Source organism: Lolium perenne, chromosome 1, assembly GCF_019359855.2.
Source record: "Lolium perenne isolate Kyuss_39 chromosome 1, Kyuss_2.0, whole genome shotgun sequence".
NCBI classification, from domain to species: domain Eukaryota; kingdom Viridiplantae; phylum Streptophyta; class Magnoliopsida; order Poales; family Poaceae; genus Lolium; species Lolium perenne.
This window is the reverse complement of record NC_067244.2, coordinates 225,569,285-225,589,229: the sequence shown is the minus strand read 5'-3', so window position 1 is coordinate 225,589,229 and position 19,945 is coordinate 225,569,285.

The following is a 19,945-nucleotide window of genomic DNA, read 5'->3' as shown; positions in this document are numbered from 1 at the left end:
ATGCACATACGCCTGCCTAATGTGAAACTAAATCTTATGCATCCTCTTTCTTCGACATTGCATTGTCGTTACCTTGCGATTTGTCTTATTCTATCGTGGACTCACAATAATTAATGCACCCCTGGTTTTACCTGGGGTCGGTGACCGATGGGTCCTACATTGTCTTAGGTTGGCAATGCTATCATCATGGCTCGTCGTCCCATGTTGTCCTAACTGGATCCACCGACGGTCCACCCTTCGCATCCATCTAAGCTCGGGGTTGGAGACAAGTTACTCTATTGTAGCCCTAGGCTCAACGACAAGATATGGCTCTGAACTCAGTCGTGATGTTTGCTTGCTCCGCACGACACCGCTTTGCTCCTTCTCGCCATCTCATGCGAACAGGGGAAGAGGCACGTTAGGTTCTTGAATCCAGCCCGATGGAAAGGTGATGCGAGCGCACTCATTCACGCCTTAGGTTTATGGTGTTTATAATTTGTTTGCTTCACCACTCGTGTACGCGGTGTTGCAATCACCCATTTCGTTTCTTATTTCACATTCTATTTGACATTGATATCCTCGCAAAATTCATCAGATTTTTCAAATGTAAGAACACATACTATATTATATTATTTTGTATCTATACTAAATGTGTAGATGTGATTTCATCGCTATAGCTTTTTCTATATCCTAAAAGCTATGCTATGACAGATTGCTCCATTGTTCTGTATGCACTACTTGGCTTATCACCAAAAGAAGCTATAGCTAGCACTATTTAGTGTAAGTGGAAAATATTTTAAAGCAGCTTCGACCTCATCGCGAATCGGCGAAAACAGGATTTTAAACCTCCATACAAGGTCTTATTGCAAACTGTAAAAATGTTCATATATCTACATGCATGATTCTTTTTTTGTAAACTCAACCAATAAATCATAAACTCCCTAACACCGAAAGAAAATCAATCTACTCTGTCCTAAAGTTGCCAATTGAGTTTTAATCTATGTTGCCGGAACCAGAGGAGAAAAGAAACAAAACCCACTAAAACCCCCTCAAAAAATCCACATGAGTTTATCCTTTTTCATTTTTCTCTCGGTGTACATTGATCACCGTTTTGGTTCAAATATTCTGGGCAATTCATCATACTATACTGTATTTAAGTAAAATTTGCTGCACCTTTTTTTTCTATAATCATTTGCTCTACTTTACGAAGCTGGTATCATCACTTAAAGGCAACAATCCTCGTTTTCTTATGACAGACAAATGCGTCAGCGTCAGTGTACTGCATCATCGTGGAAAACACACTGTTATTCACAAGTCATCAGCTAGCGCTCGTACACACTAGATCGAGTCATCCCGCGGAAGCTGATAACAACATTTGACGATCGCAAAGCACACAACAAGCTGCTAACCTACCACGCCCAACTGATCTTTACGCCACACCAGCCAGCACGGGCCATTGCACCATGCCGTGTACGTGCTTGTCACGCGTAAGGTTGACACAACACGTACTCCGCCTTGCAGCTGCAAGACAAAGAGGTAGCTAGCTAACGTCTCCGGGAAGGCGTTCCCGTTGTCAGCCACCCACCGCCGTTGTACGAGAGAAACACCACGTACATGATCGACCCATCGACGGTGACACGCATGTTCAGAGTCCTAACAACCCGCAGACGCGTGAAATGGCACCTACAACATATGATTCAACTTTATTTAGAGCTCTAGTGAGTAGTATTCTTCATAAAATCCTAATCATGGGGGTGGCTAAGCCCCCCCCCCTCGTCCCCCTTCTCTCCGTCCCTGAGCCTTGGAGGTACGACATACCCTGGTCTCTCATCGGTAGGAGGCTTTCTGTTTCATGTTTTAGGGTTTTTATGTGTTTTCTTTGGGAGGGTATGGAGACATCGACGACATCCTGAAGTTAGAATAAGATCCTTATCATCATATCCTTGCTCCGGTGGTGCCCCGCCTATCACTGGCAGTGGGCACGTGGAGTTGTGTGTCCGGCGGATCTTCTAGACCCAGTCGGTTTTCGTATTCGTTTTTTTTTTTTGAAACCCGGTTTTCGTATTTGTTTGTTAGTGTGGCTTCAAGCCCGTCTTTTCCAATCTAAGTTTGTCGGAATTGGCAATGGTTTCTCTCGTGTGTTGATCCTTTGAGGTCTTAGCACGACGATTTCCTATTTGTCTCATACAACAAGCGCTACTACGATAATATTTGCCCGGCTCCGGTGATAGAAAGACGAAGACGGTGGCGTGCATTTGGCCCGCGCTAGTGTTTGTAGTCATCGTTAGGTGGTCCGGTGAACTATTTGTATTTTCTTACTTTTAGAATTTTTTGTACTATTGTTGATGATTATTAATAGATCGGTGAATTTTTTGCAAAAAGAAATATCTATATATACTCGTATCTAGATAAATTTAGGTTATTTTTTTTCAAAAGAAGAAAGTGCTCCCTCCGTTTGGGATTATAAGGGCGAAGAGTTTTTATATTTTGTTAGGAACTAGTATAAGGTCTATCTTATTCCTTGTCCTCTCTCCACTAATGCATTTGAATTTTATCTCTTCCTCTTGGTGCGCTCGGTAATTAATAAGAAGAGTTATGTAATTTTTTTGTCTTTACGAATTGGCCATCTCCTTATACTACCTCCATTCCATAAAACAAGGCATATAGATTTAGTCAAAGTCAACATTGCTTAAGTTTGACTAAGTATAGAGACAAAATAAAATAGTATCTGCAATATCAAATAGGATTATGTATCAACAAATTCACCATAAGATGTATTTTCATATTGTATTCTTTCACTGGTAAATAGTGTCATTTTTGTGTAAAGATTTAGTCAAATTTAATATACTTTAACTTTTCACTAAAAATATGCGCCTTGTTTTCTCTGAAACGGATACAACAGTGGGCATGAGCGAGCGGGTCGCCGCCGCTCGGGTTGGAATCTCGGATCTCCGCTTCTTTGCTTCCGCTCCGGTCACTTCCCGTCAGTCGACAGAGTAGATTTCTTTCGCTTCACCCCATCGCCGGGGCAGGCGCACCCACCCGCCACCGCGCTGCGTGTGCCTTGTGTCACTGTGTGCTCGCCGCCGGCCGCCGTGCGGATGCTGTCAGCGTGAGCGACGATCGGTTTTGCACGACGGAGGTACTACGTTCCTAAAGTCAGACCACAGCCGACCTGATGCGAACTCGGTTGGATCATAGGGCCAGCAAACGCGTTGTTGACAGTACAGACTAGCATTATAAAAGCAGCTTTGGATCATAGCTCTTATTAAACATTAATTCGTAATTAACAAAAGGGTCCTGCCGGTGCATGTGCACTTAAGCTTAGGCGGTTAGGCCACTCTCATTATCAGCCACATTGCTGTAGTTTGCCCACGAGTCACTACACCATCTTATTTGTCATGTCTTTGATAGCTAAGCATTTAGTACAACAAAATTATACTCCCTCCGTCCCAAAATGTAAGATCTCTAAGAATTGATCAAAAGTCAAACCTTACAAATTTTGACCAAATATTTAGAAAAAAATATTTACATCTACAATATCAAATTGGCATATTAAGAAAATATACTTTAGGGTGAAACTATTGATAATGATTTAGTATTGTAAATATTTATATTTTTATGTATAAATTTGGTCAAACTTTAAAAACATTGATTTTTAACTAATCCTTAGACGTCTTATATTTTGGAACGGAGGGAGTACACTGTTATTAAGAATTTATATTAGTCTAATTGGATGTTGGGTGCGACATTTAATAATCGGTACACTTGAATTGTGTAATTTGGGTGAGGGGCGGTCATTTCATAATTTATCTTCATTATCTATGTGTCATTCAAGTGTAATTTTTTTGGAGTGCTCATTTCTTCCTCCCACCTTCTCTCTTCCCTTCTACCTCTTGAGAGTCGAAAACCTTCCCCGTCTTTGCTCTCCCGGCAACGCCGTGGACATGGGAGGCTGGTGTGGGGTGTATAAAGTAGATGTAAACTGGATATTCTTAAAACTTGCATCAGTTGATACAGAGACAGAGGTTTTACTCCCCATATAAACAATTGTTACATGAGGCATTGCAGTTAAAGTTACGTTGATGCACGAAAAGCAATAATAGTCGGATGTTCCAGACTCTTGCCTCCCATGTATCCTCCTTCCATAGCAGTCACAACATTTTTCTCTGGTAGTGATGATCTTAGATTATTCACAATGGGAGTATTATAGGTAGTATCATGTATTTCATGCATGCAAAAAAGATGATGTGGCAGTTGATGACCCACAAGTATAGGGGGTGTATCGTAGTATTTTCGATAAGTAAGAATGTCGATCCCAACGAGGAGCAGAAGGTGTTGACAAGCAGTTTCGATGAAGGATTCGCTGTAGATGCTCACAGACAAGTATTCAGGGGGTTTTGATGTAACAGATGAATAAAGTACGAGTAAGTAAAGTGCGAGAGAAATAATTGCAGCGAGTGGCCCAATCCTTTTTAGCACAAAGGACAAGCCGGTTTGTTTACTTATAATGACCAAACATTCTTGAGGACACACGGGAATTTAGTCTAGTGCTTTCGCTTCATATAGCTAATTAATCTTCATTATTTTGATAAGTGTTGTGTGGGTGAACCTATGCTAATGCACCGCCCTTCCTAGGACTAATACATACTTGTGAGTATACCCCTTGCAAGCATCCGCAACTACAAGAAAGTAATTAAGATAAATCTAACCACAGCCTTAAACTCTGAGATCCTGCTATCCCTCCTGCATCGATATACCAACGGGGGTTTAGGTTTCTGTCACTCCGGCAACCCCACAATTGGCAAACGAGTACAAGATGTATTCCCCTAGGCCCATAAAGGTGAAGTATCATGTAGTCGACGTTCACATGACACCACTAGAAGAATAACACCACAACTTAAATATCATAACATTGAATATTACTCAACCATAATTCACTACTAACATTTAGACTTCACCCATGTCCTCAAGAACTAAACGAACTACTCACGAGAGATCATATGGAACATGATCAGAGGTGATATGATGATGAGTAACAATCTGAACATAAACCTTGGTTCAATGGTTTCACTCAATAGCATCAATAACAAGTAGAAATCAATACCGGGAGAGTTTCCCCTATCAAACAATCAAGATCCAACCCAAATTGTTACAGCGGTGACGAGGTGCAGCGGTGGAGACGGCGGTAATGATGATGGAGATGATGGTGATGGTGATGGAGATGATGTCCAGCTCGATGACGGTGACGATGGCGTCGATTTCCCCCTCCGGGAGGGAATTTCCCCGGCAGATTTCAGCCTCCCGGAGAGCTCTTTTCTCTCTGGTGTTTTCCGCCCCGCAGAGGCGGCTGTGACTCTTCGCGACTATCCTCTGGAGTTTAGGTTTTCGGGACGAAGATGTACGCGAAGGAGAGGAGGCCAGAGGGGGTTGTGGGCCCCCTCCCCACATGGCGGCGCGGCCAGGGCAGGGCCCGCGCCGGCCTATGAGGGGGGCCCATGGCGGCCCTCCTCGGCTCCCCCTTTTGGCTCTCTTCGTCTTCTGGAAAAATAGGATTTTTCGTATAATTTCCGTCAATTGTTGATCTTCCGAAATACTGCATTCTGACGGCGCTTTTTCCAGCAGAATCCTGACTCCGGTGCGCGATCCTCCAATAATCATGAAACATGCAAAATAGATGAAATAACATAAGTATCACCTCTAAATATGAAATATATCAATGAATAACAGTAAATTATGATATAAAATAGTGATGCAAAATGGACGTATCAACTCCCCCCAAGCTTAGACTTCGCTTGTCCCCAAGCGAAACTGAACTCGGTAAACAGGACCACATGTTTATGTAGTGAAGAGTCGATAAATAAAATACGGACAAGAAGCATCATATTAATTCACACAAGACATTCTAGTGAACAACTTCCTCATATAATTCAACTTGGAACAAGTAGAAGGTAATCACAAATAAAAGTGCATAAGAAATCATAATTGGTGATGGCAAACTTCGTTCTTGGTCAGAGAATAATTAACAGATTGTACTTATCTATCGAGCAGCGCTCTCATGTTAAAGTTTATATGGCACAACTTGCATACTCAATCATAATAATCTCTCATAATCATTGATAACTTTCAAAGCTATATTCATTCAGATAAAACTTGTACTAAACAAGGAAGAGTAAAAGGCATGATGAAGTAAATCACAATATAAATGGTCTGATCATAACAACTCAAAAGCTTGCTTAAGATGGAGGGAAATAGGTTTACTGACTCAACATAAAGTAAAAGACAGGCCCTTCGCAGAGAGAAGCAGGGATTAAATCATGTTCTAGAGCTTTTTCAGTTTTGAAATCATATAAAGAGAATAAAAGTAAAATTTTGAGAGGTGTTTGTTGTTGTCAACGAATGGTAGTGGGTACTATAACCCCCTTGCCAGACAAACTCTCGAAGAGCGGCTCCCATAAAGTTTTATTTTTGGTTGACACTCCTTCCAACCTTTGCTTTCACAAACCACGGCTAACCGAATCCTCGGGTGCCTGCCAACAATCTCATACCATGAAGGAGTACCTTTTTATTTTAGTTTTATTTAGATGACACTCCTCCCCACCTTTGCTTTCTCAAGCCATGGCTAACCGAATCCTCGGGTGCCTTCCAACAATCACATACCATGGAGGAGTGTCTATTTGTAAAATTATGAAAGTTAATTAATCGGGGCTGGGAACCCCATTGCCAGCTCTTTTTGCAAAATTATTGGATAAGCGGACAAAGCCACTAGTCCATTGTTGAAAGTTTCCCAACAAGATTGAAAGATAAAACACCACATACTTCCTCATGAGCTATAAAACATTGACACAAATAAGGGATGATAAATTTTGAATTATTTAAAGGTAGCACACGAAGTATTTACTTGGAATGGCAGGAAATACCATGTAGTAGGTACGTATGGTGGACACAAATGGCATAGGTTTGGGTTAAGGTTTGGATGCATGAGAAGTATTCCCTCTCAGTACAGGTTTTTGGCTAGCAAGGTTAATTAGCAAGCATAAGATTTGAGGGAAACAAATAAATATACATGTGATAGAAACAATCATGCATCTTCCTTGTAAGCACAAACAATTTTAACTTCAGAATAATAAGCTAAGAGCTAACAAGAAAGAAAGACAACGAAACAACTACATGTATTTCTCTTTTCTACTAAACCTCGAAGTGTTGTTGCTATTGACCAATGCTAAGTTTGCCAAAACCAAATATATTTATTCAATGCTCCCAAAGTGATACCAATACTAATAACAAGATCAATCATACAATAGAAATTGCAAACTAAAATAAGATGTGCAATATGTAAATGATAAAACTTCTCATTAATATTCCATAACGATAACTCACACCAAGGGATACATAGACAACCAACTAAAGGAGAGATACTTCCACACCTCAACCCATCTTATATGATAACTTCCCTACTCATGATATGCCACTACTTAATAGTAATAAGTAAAAGATAGTGATGATGTGATACCGCGGCACTCCCCCAAGCTTGGAACAAACCAAGGGGATGCCAATACCGATGATGAATTACTCCTTCGGCGGTGGTGGTGATGCATTCTTGACAAGCTTCTCAACAAGCTCCTGAAACTCATCAATCTTGTACATGAGGTTGCGGATCATCTCCGAATTGTGCTCGACGCAGCTAAGAAGTATGTCCGACGGCGAGTCCCAACTCTTGGAGTTATTCCCCCACTCTTCAGCTTCAGGCTTCATCCTTCCTGCAGTGTTAGAACGATCTATATCCCAATTGCTAGGCAATGCTGCCTTGGGAGTCCTTTCAATTTGACTATTGCAAATTAGATTGCGGAAGGGATGGTAAGTGCCTGGAGAAGATGTCTTTGGAGCTAGGTAGTGACGTGGAACCCTTCCTCCGGTGCGAATTCTTGCGCTCCTCTTGGCACTGAAAGGGTTTTCCACCACCTCGATGCTTGCGATGGCAGCACGCGGGTACGCACGCGAGTCTTCCTCCACTTCTTCTTCATCTTCTTCCTTGACGCTCTCGTCCACCTCTTTCCACTCGGGATCTTGAATATCTTCATCCGAAAGCCCCTTGCCCTTGTTGTTGGAGACCATGGTGCTTCTAGATTGAAAACAGATCCTGGCAGAAACAGCTCGAAACAAAACACGTCGAGAAAACGATATACGGACCTCCAGGAGTCCGGGGGATTATATAGCAGGAATTTTTACGACACAAGGAAAATACCAGGTCGAACCGGAGTCGGAGAGGGGCCACGAGGGACCCACCTCATAGGGCGGCGCGGCCAGGCTGGGGCCGCGCCGGCCTATGAGGGCACGCCCTCGTGCGTCTCCTCCACTCCGTTTCTATCTCGTAATTTTTCATATTTTCCAAAAACAGCAAAAACATTGTTCGGAAAGTAAAACGCGAACTTTTTATTACCGATCATTACCTATTCAAAGTCGAATTCTGCCGGACTGTCAATTTGTCCTTTGATGAAAGCTTCCGGAGTTTCCACTCGAATAACATCAACATCTTCATTATAAGAATCACCTGAGATATAATGCTTGAGTCTTTGTCCATTCACCACTTGTGTGGCATCACCTTGGAGAGAACTAATTTTAATTGCTCCTGAACGATATACCTCCTCAACGACATATGGTCCTTCCCATTTTGAGAGTAATTTCCCTGCAAAGAATCTGAGACGATACCGATACAATAGGACTTTATCCCCAATATTAAATTCTCTTTTGATAATTCTTCTATCATGCCATTTCTTAACTTTCTCTTTAAAGAGTTTAGCATTTTCATAAGCTTCACTTCTCCATTCATCTAGAGAACTCAGTTGTAGCAATCTCTTCTTACCGGCAAGTTTAGGATCTTTATTTAGTTCTCTTACAACCCAATAAGCTTTGTGCTCTAGTTCTAAAGGTAAATGACAAGCTTTTCCATAAACCATTTTATACGGTGACATACTCATGGGATTTTTATAAGCAGTTCTATAAGCCCATAGTGCTTCCTTCAATTTACTAGCCCAGTTCTTTCTAGATTTATTAACAGTCTTTTGCAAGATAGATTTGATCTCTCTATTTGATAATTCTACTTGCCCACTAGTTTGAGGATGATAAGCAGAAGCAATTCCATGATTAATACCATATTTAGCAAGAGTTTTTCTAAAACCACCATGAATAAAATGAGAACCTCCATCAGTCATAATATATCTAGGAATTCCAAATCTAGGAAAAATAATATCTAAAAGCATTCTTAGAGAGGTCTCACCATCAGCACTTTTTGTGGGTATGGCTTCCACCCATTTAGTAACATAATCAACAGCGACAAGTATATGAGTGTTACCTTCTGAAGAGGGAAAAGGTCCCATGAAGTCAAATCCCCAACAATCAAATGGTTCAATAACAAGAGTATAATTCATAGGCATTTCATTGCGTCTGGAGATATTACCAACCCTCTGACATTCATCACAAGATAAAATAAACTTCCTTGCATCCTTGAAGAGAGTTGGCCAATAAAAACCTGATTGTAGAACCTTTTGCGCGGTTCTATCTCCGGTGTGATGTCCTCCATAAGCACTACCATGGCATTTACTCAATATCTCTAGCTTGTTGTTCATATTCGGGAACACATCTTCGCAGAATACCATCCACTCCTTCTTTATATAAGTGTGGGTCATCCAAAAAATAATGCCTCAAGTCATAAAAGAATTTCCTCCGTTGCTGGGCTGAAAAGGTTGGAGGCAAGTACTTGGAAACAATAAAGTTAGCATAATCAGCATACCAAGGGCTATCTCACGAGCTCACCTTTATTACAGCCAACTGTTCATTTGGAAAACTATCATTAACAGGAACAGGATCATAAGCAATATTTTCCAATCTAGACAAATTATCAGCAACAGGATTATCAACACCTTTCCTATCTACAATATGCAAATCAAATTCTTGCAACAGAAGCACCCATCTAATAAGCCTTGGCTTAGCATCTTTCTTTTGCATTAGGTATCTAATTGCAACATGATTAGTATGAATTGTAACTTTTGAATCAACAATATAAGATCTAAACTTGTCACAAGCAAAGACTACAGCTAACAATTCCTTTTCGGTTGTAGCATAATTTCTTTGAGCAGCATCAAGAGTTTTACTAGCATAATGAATAACATTCAATTTTTTATCTACTCGTTGTCCAAGAACAACGCCTACAGCAAAATCACTAGCATCACACATAATTTCAAAAGGTAAGTTCCAATCAGGAGGTTCAACTATAGGAGCAGTTGTTAAGGCTTTCTTTAGAGTTTCAAAAGCTTCCTTACAATCATCATCAAAAACAAAAGGTACATCTTTTTGAAGAAGATTAGTAAGAGGTTTTGATATCTTCGAGAAATCTTTAATAAACCTCCTATAAAACCCAGCATGACCAAGAACACTACGAATACCTTTAACATCCCTAGGATAGGGCATCTTCTCAATTGCTTCAACCTTAGCTCTATCAACTTCAATTCCTCTCTCGGAAATTTTATGTCCCAATACAATTCCTTCATTAACCATAAAGTGGCATCTCTCCCAATTAAGAACAAGGTTAGTTTCTCTGCAAAACTTTATCGAGGTTCCGCAAGCAATTATCAAAAGAATTCCCATAGACAGAAAAATCATCCATGAATACCTCCACAAGATTCTCGCAAAAGCCATGAAAAATAGCAGACATGCATCTTTAAAAAGTAGCAGGAGCATTACATAAACCAAAAGGCATACGTCTATAAGCATAAGTTCCATAGGGACAAGTGAAAGTGGTTTTCTCTTGATCCTTAGTTTTAACAGCAATTTGTGAAAACCCAGAATATCCATCAAGAAAGCAAAAATGAGTATTTTTAGACAACCTTTCTAACATTTGATCAATAAAAGGTAAAGGGTAATGATCTTTCTTAATAACCTTATTAACTTTTCGGTAATCAATGCACATTCTATGCTCTACAACTACTCTTTGAGGTATGAGCTCATCATTATCATTAGGCACAACAGTCATTCCTCCTGTCTTAGGAACACAATGCACAGGACTAACCCATCTACTATCAGCAATAGCATATATAATACCAGCTTCAAGAAGTTTTAATACCTCATTTCTTACCACATCCTTCATCTTAAGAATTAGACGACGCTGATGTTCAACAACAGGCTTTGCATCATCTTCCATATTAATGACATGTTGGCAAATAGAGGGAGAAATCCCCTTCAAGTCATCAAGAGTGTAGCCAATAGCTCCTCGGTGTTTCTTCAATATTTCCAATAACCTTTCTTCTTCAATCTCTGAAAGCTTAGAACTAATAATAACAGGATATATTTTCTTATCATCAATATGAGCATATTTAAGATTATCAGGCAATGGTTTTAAATCAAAAACAGGATCTTCCTTTGGTGGTGGTGTTGTACCTAGATCTTCTACCGGTAAATCATGTTTAATAATAGGTTGACGAAGGAAAATTTCATCAAGCTCATTTCTTTCTTCCCTAAAAACTTCACTCTCACTATTCTCCAAATGTTGCTGCAAATGATTATTAGGAGCAAGAGCAATAGATGCACACTGTTCAACTCTAAAATCATTATTAGGCGAATCAGCTTTATAAGGAGTTTTGGCAAATTTAGAGAAATTAAACTCATAAGATTCACCAGCAAATTTAGTCAAAATTTTCTCTTTTCTTGCAATCTATAACAGCTCCACAAGTATTTAGAAAAGGTTGATACGCGTACAGCACGCGTCCGTTGGGAACCCCAAGAGGAAGGTGTGATGCGTACAGCTGCAAGTTTTCCCTCAGAAAGAAACCAAGGTTTATCGAACCAGTAGGAGCCAAGAAGCACGTTGAAGGTTGATGGCGGCGAGATGTAGTGCGGCGCAACACCAGGGATTCCGGCGCCAACGTGGAACCTGCACAACACAACCAAAGTACTTTGCCCCAACGAAACAGTGAGGTTGTCAATCTCACCGGCTTGTGATACGTCTCCGACGTATCGATAATTTCTTATGTTCCATGCCACATTATTGATGATATCTACATGTTTTGTGCACACTTTATGTCATATTCGTGCATTTTTTGGAACTAACCTATTAACAAGATGCCGAAGTGCCGATTCTTTGTTTCTGCTGTTTTTGGTTTCAGAAATCCTAGTAACGAAATATTCTCGGAATCGGACGAAATCAACGCCCAGGTTCCTATTTTGCCCGGAAGCATCCAGAACACACGAGAACCGCCAGGGAGGGGGCACAGGCCCACCAAACCCTAGGCCGGCGCGGCCAAGGGGGGGCCGCGCCCCCCTATAGTGTCGTCGCCCCTTCGACCTCCTCACGCCGCCTCTTCGCCTATATAAAGCCCCTGGACCTAAAACCTCGATACGAAAAAGCCACGGTACGAGAAACCTTCCAGAGCCGCCGCCATCGCGAAGCCAAGATCTGGGGGACAGGAGTCTCTGTTCCGGCACGCCGCCGGGACGGGGAAGTGCCCCCGGAAGGCTCCTCCATCGACACCACCGCCATCTTCATCACCGCTGCTGTCTCCCATGAGGAGGGAGTAGTTCTCCATCGAGGCTCGGGGCTGTACCGGTAGCTATGTGGTTCATCTCTCTCCTATGTACTTCAATACAATAATCTCATGAGCTGCCTTACATGATTGAGATTCATATGATGATGCTTGTAATCTAGATGTCGTTATGCTAGTCAAGTGAATTTTACTTATGTGATCTCCGGAGACTCCTTGTCCCACGTGTGTAAAGGTGACAGTGTGTGCACCGTGTGGGTCTCTTAGGCTATATTTCACAGAATACGTATTCACTGTTATGAATGGCATAGTGAAGTGCTTATTTATATCTCTTTATGATTGCAATGTGTTTTGTATCACAATTTATCTATGTGCTACTCTAGTGATGTTATTAAAGTAGTTCTATTCCTCCTGCACGGTGTAATGGTGACAGTGTGTGCATCCGTGTTAGTACTTGGCGTAGGCTATGATTATGATCTCTTGTAGATTATGAAGTTAACTATTGCTATGATAGTGTTGATGTGATCTATGCCTCCTTTCTTAGCATGAAGGTGACAGTGTGCATGCTACGTTAGTACTTGGTTTAGTTGTGTTGATCTATCTTACACTCTAAGGTTATTTAAATATGAACATTGAATTGTGGAGCTTGTTAACTCCGGCATTGAGGGTTCGTGTAATCCTACGCAATTAGTGGTGTTCATCATCCAACAAAAGAGTGTAGAGTATGCATTTATCTATTCTGTTATGTGATCAATGTTGAGAGTGTCCACTAGTGAAAGTATGATCCCTAGGCCTTGTTCCTAAATACTGCTATCGCTGCTTGTTTACTATTTTACTGCGTTACTACTGCTGCGTTACTACTGCTTGTTTACTGTCCTGGGCAAAGCACTTTTCTGGTGCTGTTGCTACTACTTATTTATACCACTTGTATTTCACTATCTCTTCGCCGAACTAGTGCACCTATTAGGTGTGTTGGGGACACAAGAGACTTCTTGCTTTGTGGTTGCAGGGTTGCATGAGAGGGATATCTTTGACCTCTTCCTCCCTGAGTACGATAAACCTTGGGTGATCCACTTAAGGGAAAACTTGATGCTGTTCTACAAACCTCTGCTCTTGGAGGCCCAACACTGTCTACAGGAAAAGGAGGGGGCGTAGACATCAAGCTATTTTCTGGCGCTGTTGCCGGGGAGGAAAGGTAAAAGGTACTCACACTCCGGACCTCGGCTACCAAGCTATTTTCCGGCGATTGTAAGTACTCGAAGCTATTTCCTTTAGATCCTGCAATTGCATCTTTTTGTTTCTTGTTTACACTAGTAAGGCATAATGGACAACAATGAGCTTTTTACTCTATTTCCTGATTTAAGACATGGATGGTTTGATCCGAAAATTAAAAAACCTATGGAACATATTAATATGAACACTTTGAACACCATTGTTGCTAATGATATGGAAAATTCTAAGCTTGGGGAAGCTGGTTTTGATGAGCATGATCTTTTTAGTCCCCCAAGAATTGAGGAGAAAATTTACTTTGATGATACTTTGCCTCCTATTTATGATTATTATAATGATAGTAGTCTTTTGGTACCACCTGTTATGGAGGATAAATTTGATTATGATTACAATATGCCTCCTATATTTGATGATGAGAATAATAATGATAGCTACTTTGTTGAATTTGCTCCCGCTACAACTAATAAAATTGACTATGCTTATGTGGAGAGTAATAATTTTATGCATGAGACTCATGATAAGAATGCTTTATGTGATAGTTATATTGTTGAGTTTGCTCATGATACTACTGAAAGTTATTATGAGAGAGGAAAATATGGTTGTGGAAATTTTCATGTTACTAAAATACCTCTCTATGTGCTGAAATTTTTGAAGCTACACTTGTTTTATCTTCCTATGCTTGTTACTTTGCTCTTCATGAACTTGTTTATGTACAAGATTCCTATGCATAGGAAGCATGTTAGACTTAAATGTGTTTTGAATTTGCCTCTTGATGCTCTCTTTTGCTTCAAATACTACTTCTCGCGAGTGCATCATTAAAACTGCTGAGCCCATCTTAACGGCTAAAAAGAAAGAACTTCTTGGGAGATAACCCATGTGTTATTTTGCTACAGTACTTTGTTTTATATTTGTGTCTTGGAAGTTGTTTACTACTGTAGCAACCTCTCCTTATCTTAGTTTTGTGTTTCGTTGTGCCAAGTGAAGCCTCTAATCGAAGGTTGATACTAGATTTGGATTTCTGCGCAGAAACAGATTTCTATCTGTCACGAATCTGGGCTGTTTTCTCTGTAGGTAACTCAGAAAAATATGCCAATTTACGTGCGTGTTCCTCAGATATGTACGCAACTTTCATTAGTTTTGAGTTTTCTGATCTGAGCAACGTAAGTATTTATTAAAAATTCATCTTTACGGACTGTTCTGTTTTGACAGATTCTGCCTTTTATTTCGCATTGCTTCTTTCGCTGTGTTGGGTGGATTTCTTTGTTCCATTACCTTCCAGTAGCTTTGAGCAATGTCCAGAAGTGTTAAGAATGATTGTGTCACCTCTGAACATGTGAGTTTTTGATTATGTACTAACCCCTCTAATGAAGTTTGTGAGAAGTTTGGTGTGAAGGAAGTTTTCAAGGGTCAAGAGAGGAGGATGATATACTATGATCAAGAAGAGTGAAAGCTCTAAGCTTGGGGATGCCCCGGTGGTTCACCCCTGCATATATTAAGAAGACTCAAGCGTCTAAGCTTGGGGATGCCCAAGGCATCCCATTCTTCATCGACAACATTATCAGGTTCCTCCCCTGAAACTATATTTTTATTCCATCACATCTTATGTGCTTTGCTTGGAGCGTCGATTTGTTTTTGTTTTTGTTTTGTTTGAATAAAATGGATCTTAGCATTCACTTTGTGGGAGAGAGACACGCCCCGCTGTAGCATATGGACAAGTATGTCCTTAGGCTCTACTCATAGTATTCATGGCGAAGTTTCTGCTTCGTTAAATTGTTATATGGTTGGAATTGGAAAATGATACATGTAGTAAATTGCTATAATGTCTTGGATAATGTGATACTTGGCAATTGTTGTGCTCATGTTTAAGCTCTTGCATCATATACTTTGCACCTATTAATGAAGAAATACATAGAGCATGCTAAAATTTGGTTTGCATATTTGGTCTCTCTAAGGTCTAGATAATTTCTAGTATTGAGTTTGAACAACAAAGAAGACGGTGTAGAGTCTTATAATGTTTTCAATATGTCTTTTATGTGAGTTTTGCTGCACCGCTTCATCCTTGTGTTTGTTTCAAATAGCCTTGCTAGCCTAAACCTTGTATCGAGAGGGAATACTTCTCATGCATCCAAAATACTTGAGCCAACCACTATGCCATTTGTGTCCAACATACCTACCTACTACATGGTATTTCTCCGCCATTCCAAAGTAAATTGCTTGAGTGCTACCTTTAAATTTCCATTCTTCACCTTTACAATATATAGCTCATGGGACAAATAGCTTAAAAACTATTGTGGTATTGAATATGTACTTATGCACTTTATCTCTTATTAAGTTGCTTGTTGTGCGATAACCATGTTCACTGGGGACGCCATCAACTATTCTTTGTTGAATATCATGTGAGTTGCTATGCATGTTCGTCTTGTCTGAAGTAAGGGAGATCTACCACCTTATGGTTAAGCATGCATATTGTTAGAGAAGAACATTGGGCCGCTAACTAAAGCCATGATCCATGGTGGAAGTTTCAGTTTTGGACAATATCCTCAATCTCATATGAGAAAATTAATTGTTGTTACATGCTTATGTATAAAAGAGGAGTCCATTATCTGTTGTCTATGTTGTCCCGGTATGGATGTCTAAGTTGAGAATAATCAATAGCGAGAAATCCAATGCGAGCTTTCTCCTTAGACCTTTGTACAGGCGGCATAGAGGTACCCCTTTGTGACACTTGGTTAAAACATGTGCATTGCGATGATCCCGGTAGTCCAAGCTAATTAGGACAAGGTGCGGGCACTATTAGTATACTATGCATGAGGCTTGCAACTTGTAAGATATAATTTACATGATACATATGCTTTATTACTACCGTTGACAAAATTGTTTCTTGTTTTCAAAACCAAAGCTCTAGCACAAATATAGCAATCGATGCTTTCCTCTTTGAAGGACCATTCTTTTACTTTTATTGTTGAGTCAGTTCACCTATTTCTCTCCACCTCAAGAAGCAAACACTTGTGTGAACTGTGCATTGATTCCTACATACTTGCATATTGCACTTATTATATTACTCTATGTTGACAATATCCATGAGATATACATGTTACAAGTTGAAAGCAACCGCTGAAACTTCATCTTCCATTGTGTTGCTTCAATGCTTCTACTATGAATTATTGCTTTACGAGTTAACTCTTATGCAAGACTTATTGATGCTTGTCTTGAAGTACTATTCATGAAAAGTCTTTGCTTTATGATTCATTTGTTTACTCATGTCATTTACCATTGTTTTGATCGCTGCATTCACTACATATGCTTACAAATAGTATGATCAAGGTTATGATGGCATGTCACTCCAGAAATTATCTTTGTTATCGTTTACCTGCTCGGGACGAGCAGAAACTAAGCTTAGGGATGCTGATACGTCTCCGACGTATCGATAATTTCTTATGTTCCATGCCACATTATTGATGATATCTACATGTTTTGTGCACACTTTATGTCATATTCGTGCATTTTCTGGAACTAACCTATTAACAAGATGCCGAAGTGCCGATTCTTTGTTTCTGCTGTTTTTGGTTTCAGAAATCCTAGTAACGAAATATTCTCGGAATCGGACGAAATCAACGCCCAGGTTCCTATTTTGCCCGGAAGCATCCAGAACACACGAGAACCGCCAGGGAGGGGGCACAGGCCCACCAAACCCTAGGCCGGCGCGGCCAAGGGGGGGCCCGCGCCCCCCTATAGTGTCATCGCCCCTTCGACCTCCTCACGCCGCCTCTTCGCCTATATAAAGCCCTTGGACCTAAAACCTCGATACGAAAAAGCCACGGTACGAGAAACCTTCCAGAGCCGCCGCCATCGCGAAGCCAAGATCTGGGGGACAGGAGTCTCTGTTCCGGCACGCCGCCGGGACGGGGAAGTGCCCCCGGAAGGCTCCTCCATCGACACCACCGCCATCTTCATCACCGCTGCCGTCTCCCATGAGGAGGGAGTAGTTCTCCATCGAGGCTCGGGGCTGTACCGGTAGCTATGTGGTTCATCTCTCTCCTATGTACTTCAATACAATAATCTCATGAGCTGCCTTACATGATTGAGATTCATATGATGATGCTTGTAATCTAGATGTCGTTATGCTAGTCAAGTGAATTTTACTTATGTGATCTCCGGAGACTCCTTGTCCCACGTGTGTAAAGGTGACAGTGTGTGCACCGTGTGGGTCTCTTAGGCTATATTTCACAGAATACTTATTCACTGTTATGAATGGCATAGTGAAGTGCTTATTTATATCTCTTTATGATTGCAATGTGTTTTGTATCACAATTTATCTATGTGCTACTCTAGTGATGTTATTAAAGTAGTTCTATTCCTCCTGCACGGTGTAATGGTGACAGTGTGTGCATCCGTGTTAGTACTTGGCGTAGGCTATGATTATGATCTCTTGTAGATTATGAAGTTAACTATTGCTATGATAGTGTTGATGTGATCTATGCCTCCTTTCTTAGCATGAAGGTGACAGTGTGCATGCTACGTTAGTACTTGGTTTAGTTGTGTTGATCTATCTTACACTCTAAGGTTATTTAAATATGAACATTGAATTGTGGAGCTTGTTAACTCCGGCATTGAGGGTTCGTGTAATCCTACGCAATTAGTGGTGTTCATCATCCAACAAAAGAGTGTAGAGTATGCATTTATCTATTCTGTTATGTGATCAATGTTGAGAGTGTCCACTAGTGAAAGTATGATCCCTAGGCCTTGTTCCTAAATACTGCTATCGCTGCTTGTTTACTGTTTTACTGCGTTACTACTGCTGCGTTACTACTGCTTGTTTACTGTCCTGGGCAAAGCACTTTTCTGGTGCTGTTGCTACTACTTATTTATACCACCTGTATTTCACTATCTCTTCGCTGAACTAGTGCACCTATTAGGTGTGTTGGGGACACAAGAGACTTCTTGCTTTGTGGTTGCAGGGTTGCATGAGAGGGATATCTTTGACCTCTTCCTCCCTGAGTTCGATAAACCTTGGGTGATCCACTTAAGGGAAAACTTGCTGCTGTTCTACAAACCTCTGCTCTTGGAGGCCCAACACTGTCTACAGGAAAAGGAGGGGGCGTAGACATCAGCTTGCTGTAACAAATGATTAGATGTATAGTGTGGATGATGATTGTTTGTAGAAAACAGTAGAACAATTGCAGTAGATTGTATTCGATTAAAAGAATGGACCGGGGTCCACATTTCACTAGTGGTGTCTCTCCCATAAGATAAATAGCATGTTGGGTGAACAAATTACAGTTGGGCAATTGACAAATAGAGAGGGCATGACAATGCACATACATGATATGATGAATATTGTGAGATTTAATTGGGCATTACGACAAAGTACATAGACCGCTACACAGCATGCATCTATGCCTAAAAAGTCCACCTTCAGGTTATCATTCGAACCCCTTCCAGTATTAAGTTGAAAACAACAGACAATTGCATTAAGTATGGTGTGTAATGTAATCAATAACTACATCCTCGGATATAGCATCGATGTTTTATCCCTAGTGGCAACAGCACATCCACAACCTTAGAACTTTCTGTCACTGTCCCAGATTTAATGGAGGCATGAACACACTATCGAGCATAAATACTCCCTCTTGGAGTTAAGAGTAAAAACTTGGCCAGAGCCTCTACTAATAACGGAGAGCATGCAAGATCATAAACAACACATAGGTAATAGATTGATAATCAACATAGCATAGTATTCTCTATCCATCGGATCCCAACAAACACAACATATAGCATTACAGATAGATGATCTTGATCATGTTAGGCAGCTCACAAGATCCGACAATGAAGCACAATTAGGAGAAGACGACCATCTAGCTACTGCTATGGACCCATAGTCCAGGGGTGAACTACTCACTCATCACTCCGGAGGCGACCATGGCGGTGAAGAGTCCTCCGGGAGATGATTCCCCTCTCCGGCATGGTGCCGGAGGCGATCTCCTGAATCCCCCGAGATGGGATTGGCGGCGGCGTCTCTGGAAGGTTTTCCGTATCGTGGCTCTCGGTACTGGGGGTTTCGCGACGAAGGCTATAAGTAGGCGGAGGAGATAGGTCAGGGGGCCACACGAGGGCCCCACAAGCTAGGTCGGCGCGGCCAGGGCTTGGGCCGCGCCGCCCTAGTGTGTCGCCAGCTCGTGGCCCCACTTCGTATCATCTTCGGT